Raw genomic sequence first — 17,006 nt, 5'->3', positions numbered from 1 at the left:
TACCTAATCCATAACAAATCCCAATAAATATTTACTGGATGAATAATCACTATAACACCATTTTAAATGGCTGTATCTTATTCCATCAAGTGCTTACACCAGGATCTAATAATTCCCCTACTGCTGGATATATTGGTTATTGCCAATCTTTCATTATTCCATATAATGCTCTAACACAGGGGTCAGCATGCTTTTTCTGGAGAGGGTTAGACAGTAAATATTTTCTGCTTTGCAAGGTCTCTGTAACAGCAGCTAAACTCTGCCACTACAGCACAAAACAGCCACAGACAAGGAATGGTTGGGGCTGGATGCCGGCTGCAGCAGGCCAGATTTAGCCTGTGGTGCCTGATTCCTGCTTCACTGAATGTTTTTGTGCATCTATTTTTTCTTATCTTTTCAATTAGTAGAATTACTAGATAAATGGGTATGAATATATTTGTGGCTCTTGATACATTCTGTCAAATTGCTTTTCAAAATGATCATCACGAGGAAGAGGAGCAACCCAACACTGACACACTGCTGGTGGGAGTATAAATCGATACAACTACTTTGGAAAACTGGCAGTATCTACTAAAGCTGAACATATATACCCTATGACCGAGCAATTAGTCCGGATACTTCTCCTTCAGAAAGGTTGTGTTAGATACCAGAAGGAGCACAACAGGTTCATCTAGGGTGCTAATAATGTCCTGCTTATTGATCTGAGTGCTGGCAGCATGTACTCAATTTGTAAAAATTCACCAAGTGTACACATGATACGTTCATTTTTTGTACGTATATTATACTCTAAAGGGGTTCAGAACACATCACCCCAAAATATGCCTCTTTGGCATATTCATATACCAGCAATATATTTATATATCAGCAAATGCAGGAATGGCTCTCTGTCCTCCCTCTTTTTACCTAAAAGCAGGTCATAAAATTTCCCACGAGAAAGGTACCCTCCTTATACTAGGAAGAGAAGGAGAAGGAGGAGGTCACTGGAGACTGGGAATCAAAGCCAAAACGGATCTGTACAAACCAACCTACAAAAATAACCTTTATCTTCCACTGGTTTTGCCCATATATTTCCTAGTCACTGTCTCACAATTTATGGCCCCTAGCTAAAACTCCTTTGTATTGCTACTTCTCTACACACTTCTTTTGTTTAAAATATATATAAGCTCTTGGTCCTAACTGCTTCTTTGGGTCTTCACTTTCCTTATGAAAACTCCTGTGTGATATAAAAATGTTAAGTAAAATCTGTATCCTTTTTTCTGTTAATCTGTCTTATGTTAGTTTAATTCTTAGGCCCAGCCACAGAACCTAGGAGGGTAGAAGGAAGTTTTTCCTCCCCTACAACTTCAAAGTTTTAAAAGAAAAAAAAGAATAATCCTATATACCCATCAGCAATACACATGGGAGTAACTTCCCCCCCTCGTCTCCCCTCACCAGCAATGCACATTATCTCATTTAATATTTTTGCTAAGTTGACATTTTTTAAAGTATCTGGATTGCTATATTATTTTATGTTTAATTATCAGTGAGGCTGAACATTTCTCTTGCTTTTCATTTTATCTATTATTCACTGGAGTTTTATTATTTTTTTGTAAATCAAGAAAATAACAATACAAGGCCATGAAGACCTCAACTCTTGGTCTATCATATTGCTGCACATATTTTTCCAGACTGTTGCTTCCCTTTTTCATTTTATTATTTTGTTTTTTAAAAACAAAGTTTAAGTTTTCACATAGCCAAATAGACTGACCTTTTCATCTATGCACCTCTTTCTCAGAAAACATTATATAGAACTACATTCTCTCATTTTTAACAAAAATATTGTTTCTTATTACATAATGTGTAAGGATATCCTTGTTTTGGGCCGGCCCCGTGGCTTAGCAGTTAAGTGCGCACGCTCTGCTACCGGTGGCCCTGGTTCGGATCCCGGGCGTGCACCGACGCACCGCTTCTCCGGCCATGCTGAGGCCACGTCCCACATACAGCAACTAGAAGGCTGTGCAGCTATGACACACAACTATCTACTCGGGCTTTGGGGGAAAAAAAAAAAAAGGAGGAGGATTGGCAATAGATGTTAGCTCACAGCCAGTCTTCCTCAGCAAAAAGAGGAGGATTAGCACGGATGTTAGCTCAGGGCTGATCTTCCTCACAAAAAAAAAAAAGGATATCCTTATTTCTCAGGCCAATAGTATGTTCTTAGAAAGACAATTAAATATCTATTTGGAAGATTAACAGGAGGCATCAACTAAAAAGGTATTAAGGCAAATCTACAGGATGAATTTTGACTCCAAAAATAATTTTTAATAAGAAAAACTCTAATCTTTTGAGGCAATTACTTTATTAATAGAAAGTGCTGATTTTATAACTTATCATTGTATACACATGTCATTAGAGAAACACTAAGTATACAAGAAATATACTTGTGGTAAGATTTTTTTGCCTGTCAGAGAGAAGCCAGCCAGTTAGCCAAACAACAATTTAAGACTACATTACATATCAAGAATACCAAGTATATTCATAACAAAATACATTCATAGGCAGAATATTATTTATAAGAATACATATTTTTCATTGAATATATTAAAAAGGAAAATATTTATAAGAAGATCAGACCATCATATGACCCTTCACTTTGAAAAACAGAATGTTCTTTAAAATGCTGCTCTGAAGGTAGAACGGGAACACCTTCAGCTACAATTTCACAGAAATCTTCAAGCCTGTTTAACAAGGTTTTGGGAAATCAGTGAATCTGATGGATTTGTCAGTTGGGTGGATTGATCTTTCCTTGCATTGGTTGTGGGAAACTGGTCTAAAGCTGCCACACTTCAGAGCCAGAAAACTTAATTTGCTGAGGGAAAAAAATCTTGAAAATTCCTATATCTACTTGAGTTCATCCAGATGCCAGAAAAGGATTCCTTTGGCAAATTTCCAAAAGTAACTGAACTGCTACCTTAAACTAAACTACATACGGGGAACATTTTCCCTAAAAATGATTAAAATCTTAAGTTTTGCCCAGTGGATAAACTTTAATTATACAGAAATTCATTAATGTAGTGTTCTTTGTTTTCTCCAGACACCAGGTAAATGAAGTATATTATTGAACCAGAATTGGCATGAAAATATTAACAACTCAAGTAATTTAGAAAAGAATCAAACTCTGCAACAAATATATATTGGCTTATCATTATATTATAAAGCAGATAAACTTGAAAAGCTGTTAATCAATTACTGCATATCTTACCCTTTCTTACACACAGATATTTGTCCCCTTTCATCAACAGGAAAAAAAGTTTTCCAAGATAATAACAAAAAAATCATACTAAAAGTAAAAAAGCAAGCAGGACACTAGCAAAGGCTTCTCAAAGTCAAATACTGTATGATCTCACTCATAAATAGAAGATAAAAACAACAAACACACACATAGAGACAGAGACTGGATTGGTGGTTACCAGAGGGGAAGGGGGGAGGGAAGAGGGCAAAAAGGATGATTAGGCACATGTGTGTGGTGATGGATTGTAATTAGTCTTTGAGTGGTGAACATGATGTAATCTATACAGAAATCGAAATATAATGACGTACACCTGAAATTTATATAATGTTATAAACCAATGATACCACAATAAAAAAAGAAAAACAGGGGCCGGCCCGGTGGCGCAAGCGGTTAAGTGCGCGCGCTCCGCTGCGGCGGCCCGGGGTTCGCTGGTTCGGATCCCGGGCGCGCACCGAAGTACTGCTTGGTAAGCCATGCTGTGGCGGCGTCCCATATAAAGTGGAGGAAGATAGGCACCGATGTTAGCCCAGGGCCATCTTCCTCAGCAAAAAAAGAGGAGGATTGGCGGATGTTAGCTCAGGGCTGATCTCCTCACCAAAAAAAAAAAAAAAGAAAAACAGAAGGAGCAGACCAAGAAACAGACCCATACATATGCTCAACTGATTTTTTTTAAGAAGTGCAAAAGTAATTCAAAGGAGGAAGGATAGCTTTTTCAACAAATGGTGAAGTAACTGGACACTCACAGGCAAAAAATTAACCTCAACCTAAACTTCACATCTTAAATAAAAATTAACACAAAATGGATCATAGATTTAACTATGATCTTGTAGTAAATAACATAGGAGAAAATCTCTGGGAAATAAAGCTAGGCAAAGAGGTTTTAGACTTCATACCAAAAGCATGATCCATGGAAGGAAAAATTGGTAAAATTAAAATTAATATCTTTTGCTCTGTGAAAGCCCATATGAAGAGGATTAAAAGACAAGATACAGACTAGAAGAAAACATTTGCAAACCACATATCTGACAAAGGACAGGACTAGTATCTAGAATATATAAGGAACTCTCAAAACAGTAAAAAAAAAAAAAATATATATATATATATATATATATATACAGTATATATATATATCTCCAATTAGAAAATGTGCAGGGGCCAGCCCGGTGGCACAAACAGTTAAGTACGGGTGCTCCACTTTAGCAGCCCCAGGTTCGCAGGTTCAGATCCCGGGCACGCACCGACGCACTGCTTGTCAAGCCATGCTGTGGCGGCGTCCCATATAAAGTAGAGGAAGATGGGCAGGGATGTTAGCTCTGGGCCAATTTTTCTCAGCAAAAAAAAAAAAAAAAAAAGGAGGCTTGGCATTGGATGTTAGCTCAGGGCTGACCTTCCTCACAAAAAGAAAAAAAAGAAAACGTGCAAAAGACATTCCACAGAAGAGTATATACAGATAGAAAATAAGCACAGGGAAAGATGTGCAACATTAGCCATTAGGGAAATGCAAATTAAAACCAGTATCACTACACACACATCAAAACGGCTAAAATAAAAAATAGTGACAATAACAAATGCTAGCAAGGATGTGGAGAAACTGGATCACTTATATACTACTGGTGGAAAAATGAAATATTACAGTCACTCTGGAAAAGTGTGGCAGTTACTTAAAAACGAAACATGTAATGACCATATGATATAGCAATTACACTCCTGGGTATGTATCCCAGAGAAATTAAAAGTTATGTGCATAACAGCTTTATTTGTAAAAGCCAACAAATGGAATCAGCCCAGATGTCCTTCAACAGATAAATGGTTAAATAAACTATGGTACACCCATGGACTACTACTTGGGAATAAATAGGAACAAACTATTGATACATGCAACAACCTAGATGAATCTCAAGGAAATTATGCTTAATAAAAAAAGAAAAAGAGGGGCCGGCCCGGTGGCGCAAGCGGTTAAGTGCGCGCGCTCCGCTGCGGCGGCCCAGGGTTCGCTGGTTCGGATCCCGGGCGCGCACTGACGCACTGCTTGGCAAGCCATGCTGTGGTGGCGTCCCATATAAAGTGGAGGAAGATGGGCACAGATGTTAGCCCAGGGCCGTCTTCCTCAGCAAAAAAAGAGGAGGATTGGCGGATGTTAGCACAGGGCTGATCTCCTCACAAAAAAAAAAAAAAAAAAAAAAGAAAAAGAGAAAGTCAGTCCCAAAGGTTACATACTATATGACTCCATTTATATAGTATTCTTTTTTAATGACAAAATTTCAGAAGTAGAAGATCTATTAATGGTTGTTAAAGGTTAGAGATGGGGTGGCAGAGTGGAAGGAGAATGGAAGGGCTGGTAGAAAAAGGAACATACACACGTGATAAAACTGTATTGAACCCTATACACACAGACAAATGAGTACCAGTAAAACTGGAAATCTGAATAAGAGTGGTGGATTGTATTGATGCCAATGTATTCGTTTGCTAGAGCTACCATAACAAAATATCATAGACTGGGCCACTTAAATAACAAAAATTCATTTTCTCACAGTCCTGGAGGCTAGAAATCCAAGATCTAGGTGTTGGCAGGTTTGGTTTCTTCTGAAGCCTCTCTCCTTGGCTTCCATATAGCCACGTTCTCGCTGTGTCTTCACATGGTCTTCCCTCTGTATACACATCTCTGGTGTCTCTTTTAGTATCTAAATTTCCTCTTCTTATAAGGACACCAGTCAGATTGGATTAGAGCCATCCTAACAGCCTCATTTTAACTTAATCACCTCTTTAAAGGCCCTAGCTCCAAGTACAGTCACATTCTGAAGTACTGGGGGTTCGGACTTCAGCATATGAATTTGCGGGGGAATAGAATTCAGCCCATTCAGAGAATATCCTGGTTGTGATATTATAAGTATAGTTTTGCAAAATATTACCATTAGGGGAAACTGGGCAAAGTATGCAAAGAATCTCTCTATCGTTTCTTACAACTGCAAGGGAATCTACAATTATTTTCGCGGGGAAAAAAAAACCAAAGCACAGATGGAACAACTAGGATAACAAAAGACAAGATGTTCAACAGAATTAGGTGATGAAGTAGCCCAATGAACCCAAGATGAGTCGGCAGAACTGAAACACCCATAAAAATAGGACTCACACAGGATCAGCAACTGGGCAGGTAAGGGGAGAAAAAGGAGAATTCTAATGATCATAAAAACTGGTGAATAAGAAATTACCAAGAATCACCCTCAAAAAGAGACCCCATTTTAGTGAAATTGGATCTGAGAAAAGTAAAGTTTCTCAGGCTTCTAAGTGGAGACTACAAGACCATGTAGACCTATTAACAGGCCTCAGGAAGAAAACCGTTGGGATTAAAATCCAAATCAAAGAGGCATCACTAGGGATAAAGGACAGCTACCCAAAGGACCCCAATCTCAGAGAGTATCACAGAGGAGGCTCAATAAAGAGAACATATTTTTTCCTTTATGTTGAAATATAATATGCGATCAGAAAAGAAGAGAAATGAGTAAACAACTTGCTGATATTTCACAATTTCACAAACAGAACACACTTATGTAAGCAGCAACCAGATCAAGAAACAGAACATGACCAGCACCCCAGAAGCCTCCACTTTCTCCTTTCTAGTCACTACTCCCTCAAGGGTAGCCACTACTCAGGCTTCTAACAGAATTTATTGTTTTTGCCTGCTTGGAGACTTTATATATGGAGGCACACAGCATGAACTCTTTTGTGTCTGGCTTCTTGAGCTCCACATTTGTCTGTGAGATTCATACATACCACTGCACGCACGCATGTAACTGCAGACTGTTCCTTCTCGTTGCTCTACAGTATTCCACTGTGTGACTATACAACAATTTATCCATTTTGAGTCAGTTTACTATTGTTGTGTAACAAACCACCTAAAAACTTAGTGGCTTAAAACAACAATTCCTTATTTCTCACAATTCTATGGGTTATCTGGACAGTTTCTCTCCTGGCTTTACCTGGACTTGTTCATGTGGCTACTTTTAGCTGGAGGGTCAGGTGAGCTGGAAGGTCCAAGATGGCCTCACTCACGTGCCTGGCAGTAACTGCTGGTAATCAACTGGGGCGCCTCAATTTTCCTCCAGCTGATCTCTCTTACTCAAATACTTCCTTATATTATGGTCTCAGGGCAGTATTCCCCCCAATGAGTAAGCATTTATCAAGCCTCTGTTGAATTACACTTGCTAATGTCCCTTCGGCCAAAGTAAGTTACATGGCCAAAATCAGACTCACTGTGGAAAGGGACAACACAAGGGCATAGATACCAGAAGATGTCATTTATTTGGGGCCATCAATCTAACACTCTACCACATAATGTACTGATGGTCATTTGGGCAGACTTCAGTTTGGGGTTATTATAAGTAGTACTATGAACATTCTACTACATTTATTTTGGTAAGCATATACCTTCAAGTGGAAGTACTGAGTCACAGGATATGCATATGTCCAGCTTTAGTAAATATTGCCAAACAGCTTTCCAAATTGCTTGTATCTATTTACATTTCTGCACCAATTTACATTTCCAATAGCAGTGCTTGAGAATTCCAGTTATTCTATGTTCTCACCAACACTTGATATTTTTCATCTTTTTCATTTAGCCATTCTAGTGGGTGTGCAATGGTATCTCATTTTGATTTTAATTGAGTGGCCATATTTTTAAATACTTCACATAAGCAACAAAGGATAAAATTTCAAACCATAAAACTAAGAAAACTATCTTGGCCCCCTCCCACCCCCATCACAGAAACCTTCTAAAGTACAGGTAAATCCACCTAATTTAAACATGAACAAGCCAAAATAATGTAATCAAATCCTATGAAAGGTACTGTGAGAAAAAAAACAAAAAAAAGAACCAAATAATATACCAGTAACCAACAAAGACACATCACAAAAATATAGTCATAAAGTAGATGAGAACTGTAACATAGTATTTTAATATGATTAAAGAAAATGATAGAAGCTATGAAAGAAAATATACATCAAAAATAAAAAAGCCAAAAAAAGGAGAATTGCCAAATAACAAGAACATTTGCAAAGAGAAATGATAGAGTTCAGAACAGAATAGGAAAGAAAAAAAATTCAGAAAGGAAGACAAAACTAAAAGGAACACGAGACTTAATAGACAGATTCCACGGAAAGTGCATTAAAGAGACTAAAGGAAAAAAGGAAAAAAGTCATAAATAAAGCAAATATAGAAAATAAGATAAAAAGAATTTGAAGAAAGGTATAGACATAAAAGACAATCAAAGATCCAACATACATGTAGCAGCAGACCCCAAAGAAGAAAAGGAAAACAATGAGACCAAATAAATACTAAAATCTATAATTGATAAAAATATTTATGAAAAAATATTTGAACCAACATAATAAAACACATGTGTATCTGGAAAAATTAACAGAGAACGGCCAACATTTAAGACATAGTCTAGTAAAATTATTGGCCTTTAAAGATGAAGAAAAAAGTCCTTTGGGCATCTAGGCAAAAAAAATCACTTAAAAAAGAAAAAATCATATTGGTATTAGACTCTGACAACACCACCTTTTACCAGAATACAACAGAATAGGACTTATCAAACTATGGCTTGTGGACCAAATCCAGCCCACTGTCTGGTTCTGTAAATAAATTTTTATTAGAACACAGTCATGCTTGTTCATTTACATATTTTCTATGGCTGCTTTCACACTTCAATGGCACAGTTAAAGAATTGTGACAATGACCTATGGCCCACAAAGCCTAAAATAACTACTATTTGGCCTTTTACAGAAAAGATTTTTCAAATCCTACAACAGAGTAACATATTTAAGATACCTGAGGAAAGAACATATGAATCAAGTACTTATATTCAGACAAACTGACCTTTGACAAAAGATTCTCACATATTGAACTATACAGGGTAACTATTCTGGTTCAAAACTCATTCGGCTTGAACTAAAAAGCCTGAATTATGGCCTATCCAACATACATTGTACATCTGCTTAACCATTAAAGCAAAGAACGCACTCTTTTAAGATAAGAATGCATACTTCCCCTCCTACACCCTATCGGTAACACTCTATTGGTAACACCCGATTGGTAACGCCCGGATTAGTCCCTTTCCTGACATCATGGTCACGTTGACCTGCTAATTTGCAACTGCATACCTTTTGAAATTTTGAGGAAAATGTATCCTGGGTGTGTTTAATGTATGTTCTTTCTTCTAAAAAGATGTAAGACTATACTGAAAACCATGTTTCTCTGGAACGCTTTCTAGGGCCTTCCCGAGTTATAATCTTCACCCTGGCTCGAGTAAACTCACCTTATGTCTCTTACCTATAGAATGGTTATTGGTTATTTTGCATCAACACCTTCAAGTATAAAAGCCGAAGTTAAACAGTTTTAAATATGAAAGACAGGAATTTATTCACATGAGCGATTTATGAGGATTCAATGAGCTTCAGACTATCAAATGATGATTACAGAACCCTGAGCTTAAGGACTTGTGTTGTGCGCTGAATATACTTAATTGTAGAACCAAGACCAATGATGGGCAAAGGTGACAGAGTACTATGTGATTTGTATAGGGTGAACAGACAGAACTGAGAAATCTTGGGGGCAGGAACTGACTGGTCTAGGGGCTAGATTATATATGGAAGATGGGACTGAGAATAAGGGAGGAGTCACGGATAACTCCCAAATTTCTGGACTGATGGAAGGTGGTACCATTCACTAAGCTAGGGAATACCAGAAAAGACAAAGATTTGCAGAGAAAGATATGTCAAGTTTTGGGCATGTTGAATGTGAAATGCTTGTGGAATATCAAGTGACTATGTCCAGTTGGTAGTTGCATACACCTGGATTTCAGACAAGAAACCTGGATATTAGATTCAGGGGTCATCAGCCAAGGAACATGTGCTATGACCAAGATGGTGAATAACTTACCATGTAAGCAGCAAGACCAATAACTGAAAAAAGAGCACCAAAAGAAACATGTCCTCAGAAATCACAAGAAAATAACAGCATCAGTACTTCCACTGAATTTGGCCACACTGATATTCTCCTGTATTCCAAACCAATTATTAAGAATTTTATACTTTAAACTATTCAAAATAAAGCATTTTAAAATAATAAATATGAAGAGTAAATAAAAACAAAATAAGGCCTTTAACTAACCACTTTAGTTATTTTTAATGGCATATAGAGTTGATCATACTGCTGTGTACTGGGCCTTGCACTCAAGTGACAAACTGCCAAGTGAGTAAAAAAGACATAAAAGATGAAACGCCTATAAAATTACACATATAGAGTGAAGTATCTACGCATGTATGAAAGACAAAAGGTGGAAGAATAGGCTATCATGGGCTAAACTGTGTTCCCCCCAAATTCATACACTGAAGTCCCAAGACCCAGTGCTTCAGAATGTGACTGTATTTGGAGACAGCGCCTTTAAAGAGGTAATTAGTAAAATGAGGTCATTTGGGTGGATCCTAAGGATATGGACTGATGTCTATAACAAGAGATCAGGACACAGCACAGAGGAAATACCATGTCAAGGAAGAGAGGAAGACAGCCATCTGCAAGCCAAGGAGAGAGGCCTCAGAACAACCCATCCCTGCCAACACCTTGATCTGGGACTTCTAGCCTCTAGGACTAGGAGAAAATAAATTTCTGTTGTTTAAGCCACAAAGTCTATTGTACCTGGTTATGGCAGCCCTTGCAAACTAATACAGGCTGGGGAGAGGAAGTAGTCCTAGCTGAGTAACAGAGTTCACAAACATTGTGTAGGGGAGGAAGACAATTCCTCTACTCTGGATCCTTCTGGCTAACAATTAAATTGACATGAGACAGAATAACAGGAGAAAATAAAACAAAGTTTAATAACACGTATACATGAGAGAAACCCAGGAAAACGGAGTAACTCGCCAAAATGGCTGAAGCCACTGCCTTAAATACCATCTTCAGCTAAAGACAAAGGAGGATGTTGGGGCAGTGGTCTGGAACTTCAAAGGGAAGGAAAGCAATTCACATAGAGATAGAAAAAACAAACGGTTTGATAAACAAATGTTTGCTGGGCCATCTGCAGACAATGGGACCATAAAGAGATCTTTTGATAAAATGGCCCTTGCTGGAAGTCTTTCTGTCTACCACACCTAGAATTATCTATGGTGATGTCTCCTTCCTGGGACAGGCCCTTCTATGCTAAATTCTTTTAGGCAGTTAGGGGGAAGGTGAAAGTTTCTTTCAAAGAATCAAAGAGTCTTTTTCCTTAAAAATAATCAAGCCAAAGAGACACATTTTGGGGTGGCAAATTCGGACCCCCTACAATTGTTAACTCTGTCCCAGAAGTATGAAGTCTCATAACAGAAAAGCAGAGCTTGAGATATGTGGTGATTATGCCTTAAACAATGTAATGATAAAATTTTTTAATCAGTAAATATTTACAAGGGAAAATATTCACAAAAGAAAATTTAAGGGACACAGAATACGCAATTAGAAAAGGACAGAGAAGGTTAAAGCAGTGTCTCTTTCAAGGAAAACCAAGAAGAAAGAGAGAATCCAACCAAGATATGTCCTGTTCCTGAAATTAACTGAAACGTAAATAAATAATCCAAAAACAATTCAGCCAAGCAAGGGAAAGTAATGATGGCAACTTGGATAATTCTCTAGAATTCAAAAGATTTTTTTCCCCAGTACTTTAGCTAACAGATTGTTTGATGATTAACAAACAAAAAAACATTTTCAGGCATGAAAAGATATTTGCAATGGGTATTAAGGGAATTCTGGTTCTTTGCAAGTCTTTAAATTTTTTTAAACAAACAGGTAGTAATTACTAGCAATTGTGTTACCGCCCAAAAGGGGGATTGGTCTGCCCACCGCAAAACACGCCAATAGTCAAGATGCAAGGAGGCAGGAGAGAAAGGACTTTTTATTACAGCTTGCTAGCAAGAGGGAAGATGGCCAACTAATGTCTGAAAGAACCATCTTACAGAACAAAGACTACAGGCCAGTTATATAGGCGGCTGGTATCCGGGTGGGGGAGGCATCTGGTCTCTGTGTGGAGGCACATGTCTAGTCTCAGGGTGGAGGCATCCATCTGATCTCCAGGTGAAGGCAGATATCTAGTCTCAGGGTGGAGGCATCCATCTGATCTCCAGGTGAAGGCAGATATCTAGTCTCAGGGTGGAGGCATCCATCTGATCTCCAGGTGGAGGCAGATATCTAGTCTCAGGGTGGAGGCATCCATCTGATCTCCAGGTGGAGGCGGATATCTAGTCTCAGGGTGGGGGCATCCCTCTGATCTCCAGGTGGAGGCAGATATCTAGTCTCAGGGTGAAGGCATCCATCTGATCTCAGGGTGGAGGCAGATATCTAGTCTCAGGGTGGAGGCATCCATCTGATCTCCAGGTGGAGGTGGATATCTAGTCTCAGGGTGGGGGCATCCCTCTGATCTCCAGGTGGAGGCAGATATCTAGTCTCAGGGTGAAGGCATCCATCTGATCTCAGGGTGGAGGCAGATATCTAGTCTCAGGGTGGGGGCATCCATCTGTTCTTAGTTCCTGATAGTCTTTTGTTTTACTGGACATGCATCTGAAACCAGAGCAACACCCTCTACCCTGATCTTTCAACTGTCATTGATGATGGCTATCAGCATAGACTTTCTGCCCTGGGGGTCATCACATTCCTAAGGAACTCAAGAGAACAAAGTTATCGACTTATAGCAGCTGGGAGGGGCCATAAAATCCACAGAGCATGTCTGGGTTAGTTAATCAGAGGTCATTCAAAGTTACAATAGGGTTTCTTTTCTACAATATGGCTTCCCTTATGTCAACCTTGTCCTGAGCCGGTATCAACTGCACACATATTACTTTTTGCCCTGCTTCGAGCGCTAGAGAGGCCATAGATTTCAAGAGGAGAGTAAGATGGACGGGAAAGCTATTCTTCAACTTGCAGCTACCTAAAAGAGACCTGCTCCCTGATGTTGGGTCCAAAAAGTTCAGGCAGATCAGAGGGGAAAAAAGCAAGAGTAAAATGCATCATTTTATGGTAAGATTTTTAATGTTTTTAAAAGTTTCTTAAACGTTGTAATGCCTTCTTAAAGTTTTTTAAAGTTATATTTCAAAGGAAGTTGCACAATTTATCCTTGGAGACATATGATGTTACTTTTCTTTCAATACAAGAGGACCAATTACTGATGTTCTAGACCACATCCCTTTGCTTTCTATATCAACTGTGATAAAGTGTTTCTGAAATACATCTCTGTCACTAGAGCCGTTGGTATTATCAGTATGAAATAGTCAAAAAACTCTCCAACTGTTTCAGTGTAAGACTTTGCAAAACAAACTTGAATAGTGCTGTATAATTTGCCTTTCTCCAGAAAAGCATATTAAACTTTGTTGACATTGGACACAAAATAAAATTCAAAAATTTGCATTTTCAGTACTTTTGGTTTCTTGACCTTTATTTGAATTTGAGTCTAAGCCTTACCAAACAACAGAATTTACACTGTAACTAACCAACCACAGTCCTCATTATGGAATCTATGCAGTGCATTTGTTACCTAGGAAACAGAGCAGAGCACAGGCAGAGTGCAATTTCAGTACAGCAAAAGAATTCTCCAATCATGCTGGTAAATAAAGTCCATAAATCAACTAATCAGAAGCAAAGTCAAGAAGTACCATGTAGGAGCTAAGCTCTACAGAAACTTTTTCTAAAGGAAAAAGAAGAAACCTGTGGTGCTTCTTCGGGCAACTATGTAGATCTTTTTAAGTAAATATTATGAGCAGGTTTCTTTACAAACACAAACTGTCAGAAAATAAACTGTTCAAAATAAATGGCTTCTCTCCAATCTTCAGCTTCTCTATTTTTGACAGTGTTTAAGAGAAAAAGCTTCCTTAGAGCCAGCCTCATACATCTGGTAGCAGACTATTAATCCAAGAATGAATTCTGCATTTTCGGCAAGTACGATGGGTTTGTGCTCATCTTAAACAATGCAAGACGATAAAGGCTGGAATGAGAGGTCACTGTCCCCACCTCTCACAGCCAGACCTGCTTCCCACCAGGCTACAAAAACCTGCGTGAAAAAGAAAGACTTAAAAGTCATAGATCTGTTATCAAGAATAAAATTGTTACTTTTCAGCTTTCTATTTGGTTATTACTAATGATAATACTACTCATTTCAGGGTTCCAGGTAACATAGAGTGGCCATTTTGAGTTTCCTTGAATGGTACCATATTGATAACTAACAAACAGGAAAAGGCTAGAAAGGTCCATGATTTTTAAAGCCTATCAAATTTAACTGTGGACAGCTTAGTGCCGTTTAAAAAAAAGAAACTGATAAATGCCAGCTTATACTGCTCACCTATATTTAAAATCCAACTTGACAAATTCAAAATTTCTAGAAGTAGCATTTATTTGTCATAATATCAAAGCAGCGGAAAAAAAAATTTCAACCATGAAAAGTGAAAAATAATTTATATGCCTTCCTAAACACCAACACACCAGAAGGGAAATCAGTTGATAAATATGTAAGCTTCTCTGGACTGCTTCTCATTACACTAGAATATCATTGTTAACTATACAGAATGCAAAAAATTAATATCTACATATCACAGTCAAAAAACAAATACAAAACAAAAAAACTAGGTGTTATCTTTTAGCCAGCCCACATAGACACTACACTGCCAATTCCAGAAAACTGTTAGACACAACTACAACTTTGCCAAGCCATTCTCAACACAGGCCACACTCTCTGAATGTTCAGTTTACACAGGGACTCTTTGTTAAACCTTATCGCTACGACTGACAACCTTGTATATAAATACATAAATAGCAATTCAATTTGTTAGCTTATCTTTTTAAAGAGTTCTAAGAACTGATGAAGAGTGTGTATCTAAGAGCTGAAACCCTGGGAGTGTTTTATAACTCCATTCCACCATTCATGATAAAGCCTGAACAAATTTCAGTAACTATTCTCTTTGGGCTCTCTTTATTGGAAAAGGAAGAGAAAGCTTACTCAAGGGCCTACCAGCACCTTGCACTGAGCTCTGTGCCTTTCTGTAGAGTTTAAATTCATTTATCTGATCTAGCCCGGAAATCAAAGCAGGAACTAATAAAATGTGATCAACTCAAAGGGGCTGGCATGATCACTGTTAGATGTAGCCTCTTCCAGGTTTTAAGTAAAGTGTGCAAAAACGTACACGCTAGGCATTTACAAAATTAGGCCTGCAGTAATAATAATCTGCTAACGTAACTAGGGCAAGAATCTAGGATAAATTTTTCTCCTTGAAAAAGTCCACTATTTTAAGCATACTAAACTGTCTTCTCTTTATAATGACAAAAATCAGTCTGCCCAATTAAAACTGCACTAAACTGTATATTGTTTTCTGATGAATTTCTACATCCTACTTGATGAAAATTTAAATAAATATTTTTCTATATTTTTCCTTCGTTTAGATAATAAGGTTTTATTTTTTATGAAAGCCTCCATTTTCTACATATAGCTTATACACATAACTGAGTGCCTCCAAAATTGCTTTTTTTTGTAATCTCCTTGGTAACCGTCAGATTTAAGTTTGTCAGTATAGATTCTCACACAATAGGCAAAAAAAAATAAAGTTTCCAGAAGTGAACAGCAGATTAAAATCTAAATCTATAAAATTAATTTTCTGGGTGCTTATTCAATTTCATTTATTATTTGAATATCTACAAAGACATAGCAACTGTTCATAAGAAACTTAGCAAGATAAATAACACAAATCAGAAATATCGCCTCCGGTACTTTTTTCAACACTATATCCACCACATACTACCCAATCCTTGGGTTCTATACAGAGAATACACAAACACATAAAATGAAATAGGGAAAGCACAATCAAGGGGGAAAAAATCAGTTCTAACATTCATGTTCTCCCCATATGGTGTGAAAGATCTCATATCTTAAAACAGCAAAAATAAAGATTTTAGCGTGAACGGCAAGCTACATCAACTGCTTACTGCACTCCAATTTCACATTCACCATGGAAGTTGTCACTACCTGACTCGCATAACTGTTTATTTAATAGGTAGATTCCATCATGCCAATCCTAAGGAGGCTGGGAAATAAAAAAACTTTACTCCAAAACTTTAAAATATACATATAGATAAAACTGTAAAAACTCACAGCCATGTACATCTTTTATTTCTTGCCTTTAAGTCTCTATCTAACCTTTAAAAAGCAAGCCACCAAAACCAAAAATAGTCTTTAATTTTGATTTGATGTTGCTCAGCCCAACCTCCTCCTACCCAGGGAAATACATTTCTCGATGTATTTGATAACAAACACACATCACTGTGCGCAGCCTCAGATGGGGGGGGTGGCGGAAGAGCCTTTCGGAGAAAGCCCTCCTCCGTTAGAAACAATAAATAAGGGACCGGAGCGATGCACGTTCCTTCACACACGCCCCAAACGCACCTCAACGTGCCTTCCCCGTGAGGGAAACAAGTCCGGCGAAGCCCCGAAGCCCCTCTCTCCCTCTCTCCACAACCATCTCAAGACTTGGAAACTAAGCGCACACATCTTTTCTTTCTCCTTCCCGCCCTCCTGCCCACCTCCAACAGACCCCGGAGCAGGAGCAGGCGAGCCAGACCCGCGCAGCGCGCCCGCGGCCGCCGCGGCGACGGGAGATGCTGGGCGGCGGGCCGGCCCCGGGGAGGCGGACCAGAGCTCCGCCGCCGGCGCTCGGCCCCGGAGCCCGCTCGGCCACC

The 17,006-nt window shown here is 38.4% G+C and overlaps 1 protein-coding gene across 2 annotated transcripts in view; it reads right to left on the bottom strand.

Moving 5' to 3' along the window:
• KIAA1958 (KIAA1958 ortholog) overlaps positions 1-17,006 on the bottom strand; it is a 309,540-nt gene that overhangs the window by 133,582 nt on the left and 158,952 nt on the right. The gene's annotated exons all lie outside the window — the stretch shown is intronic.

Source organism: Diceros bicornis, chromosome 28, assembly GCF_020826845.1.
Source record: "Diceros bicornis minor isolate mBicDic1 chromosome 28, mDicBic1.mat.cur, whole genome shotgun sequence".
Lineage (NCBI taxonomy): Eukaryota > Metazoa > Chordata > Mammalia > Perissodactyla > Rhinocerotidae > Diceros > Diceros bicornis.
This window is presented reverse-complemented; position numbering and strand designations above follow the sequence as displayed.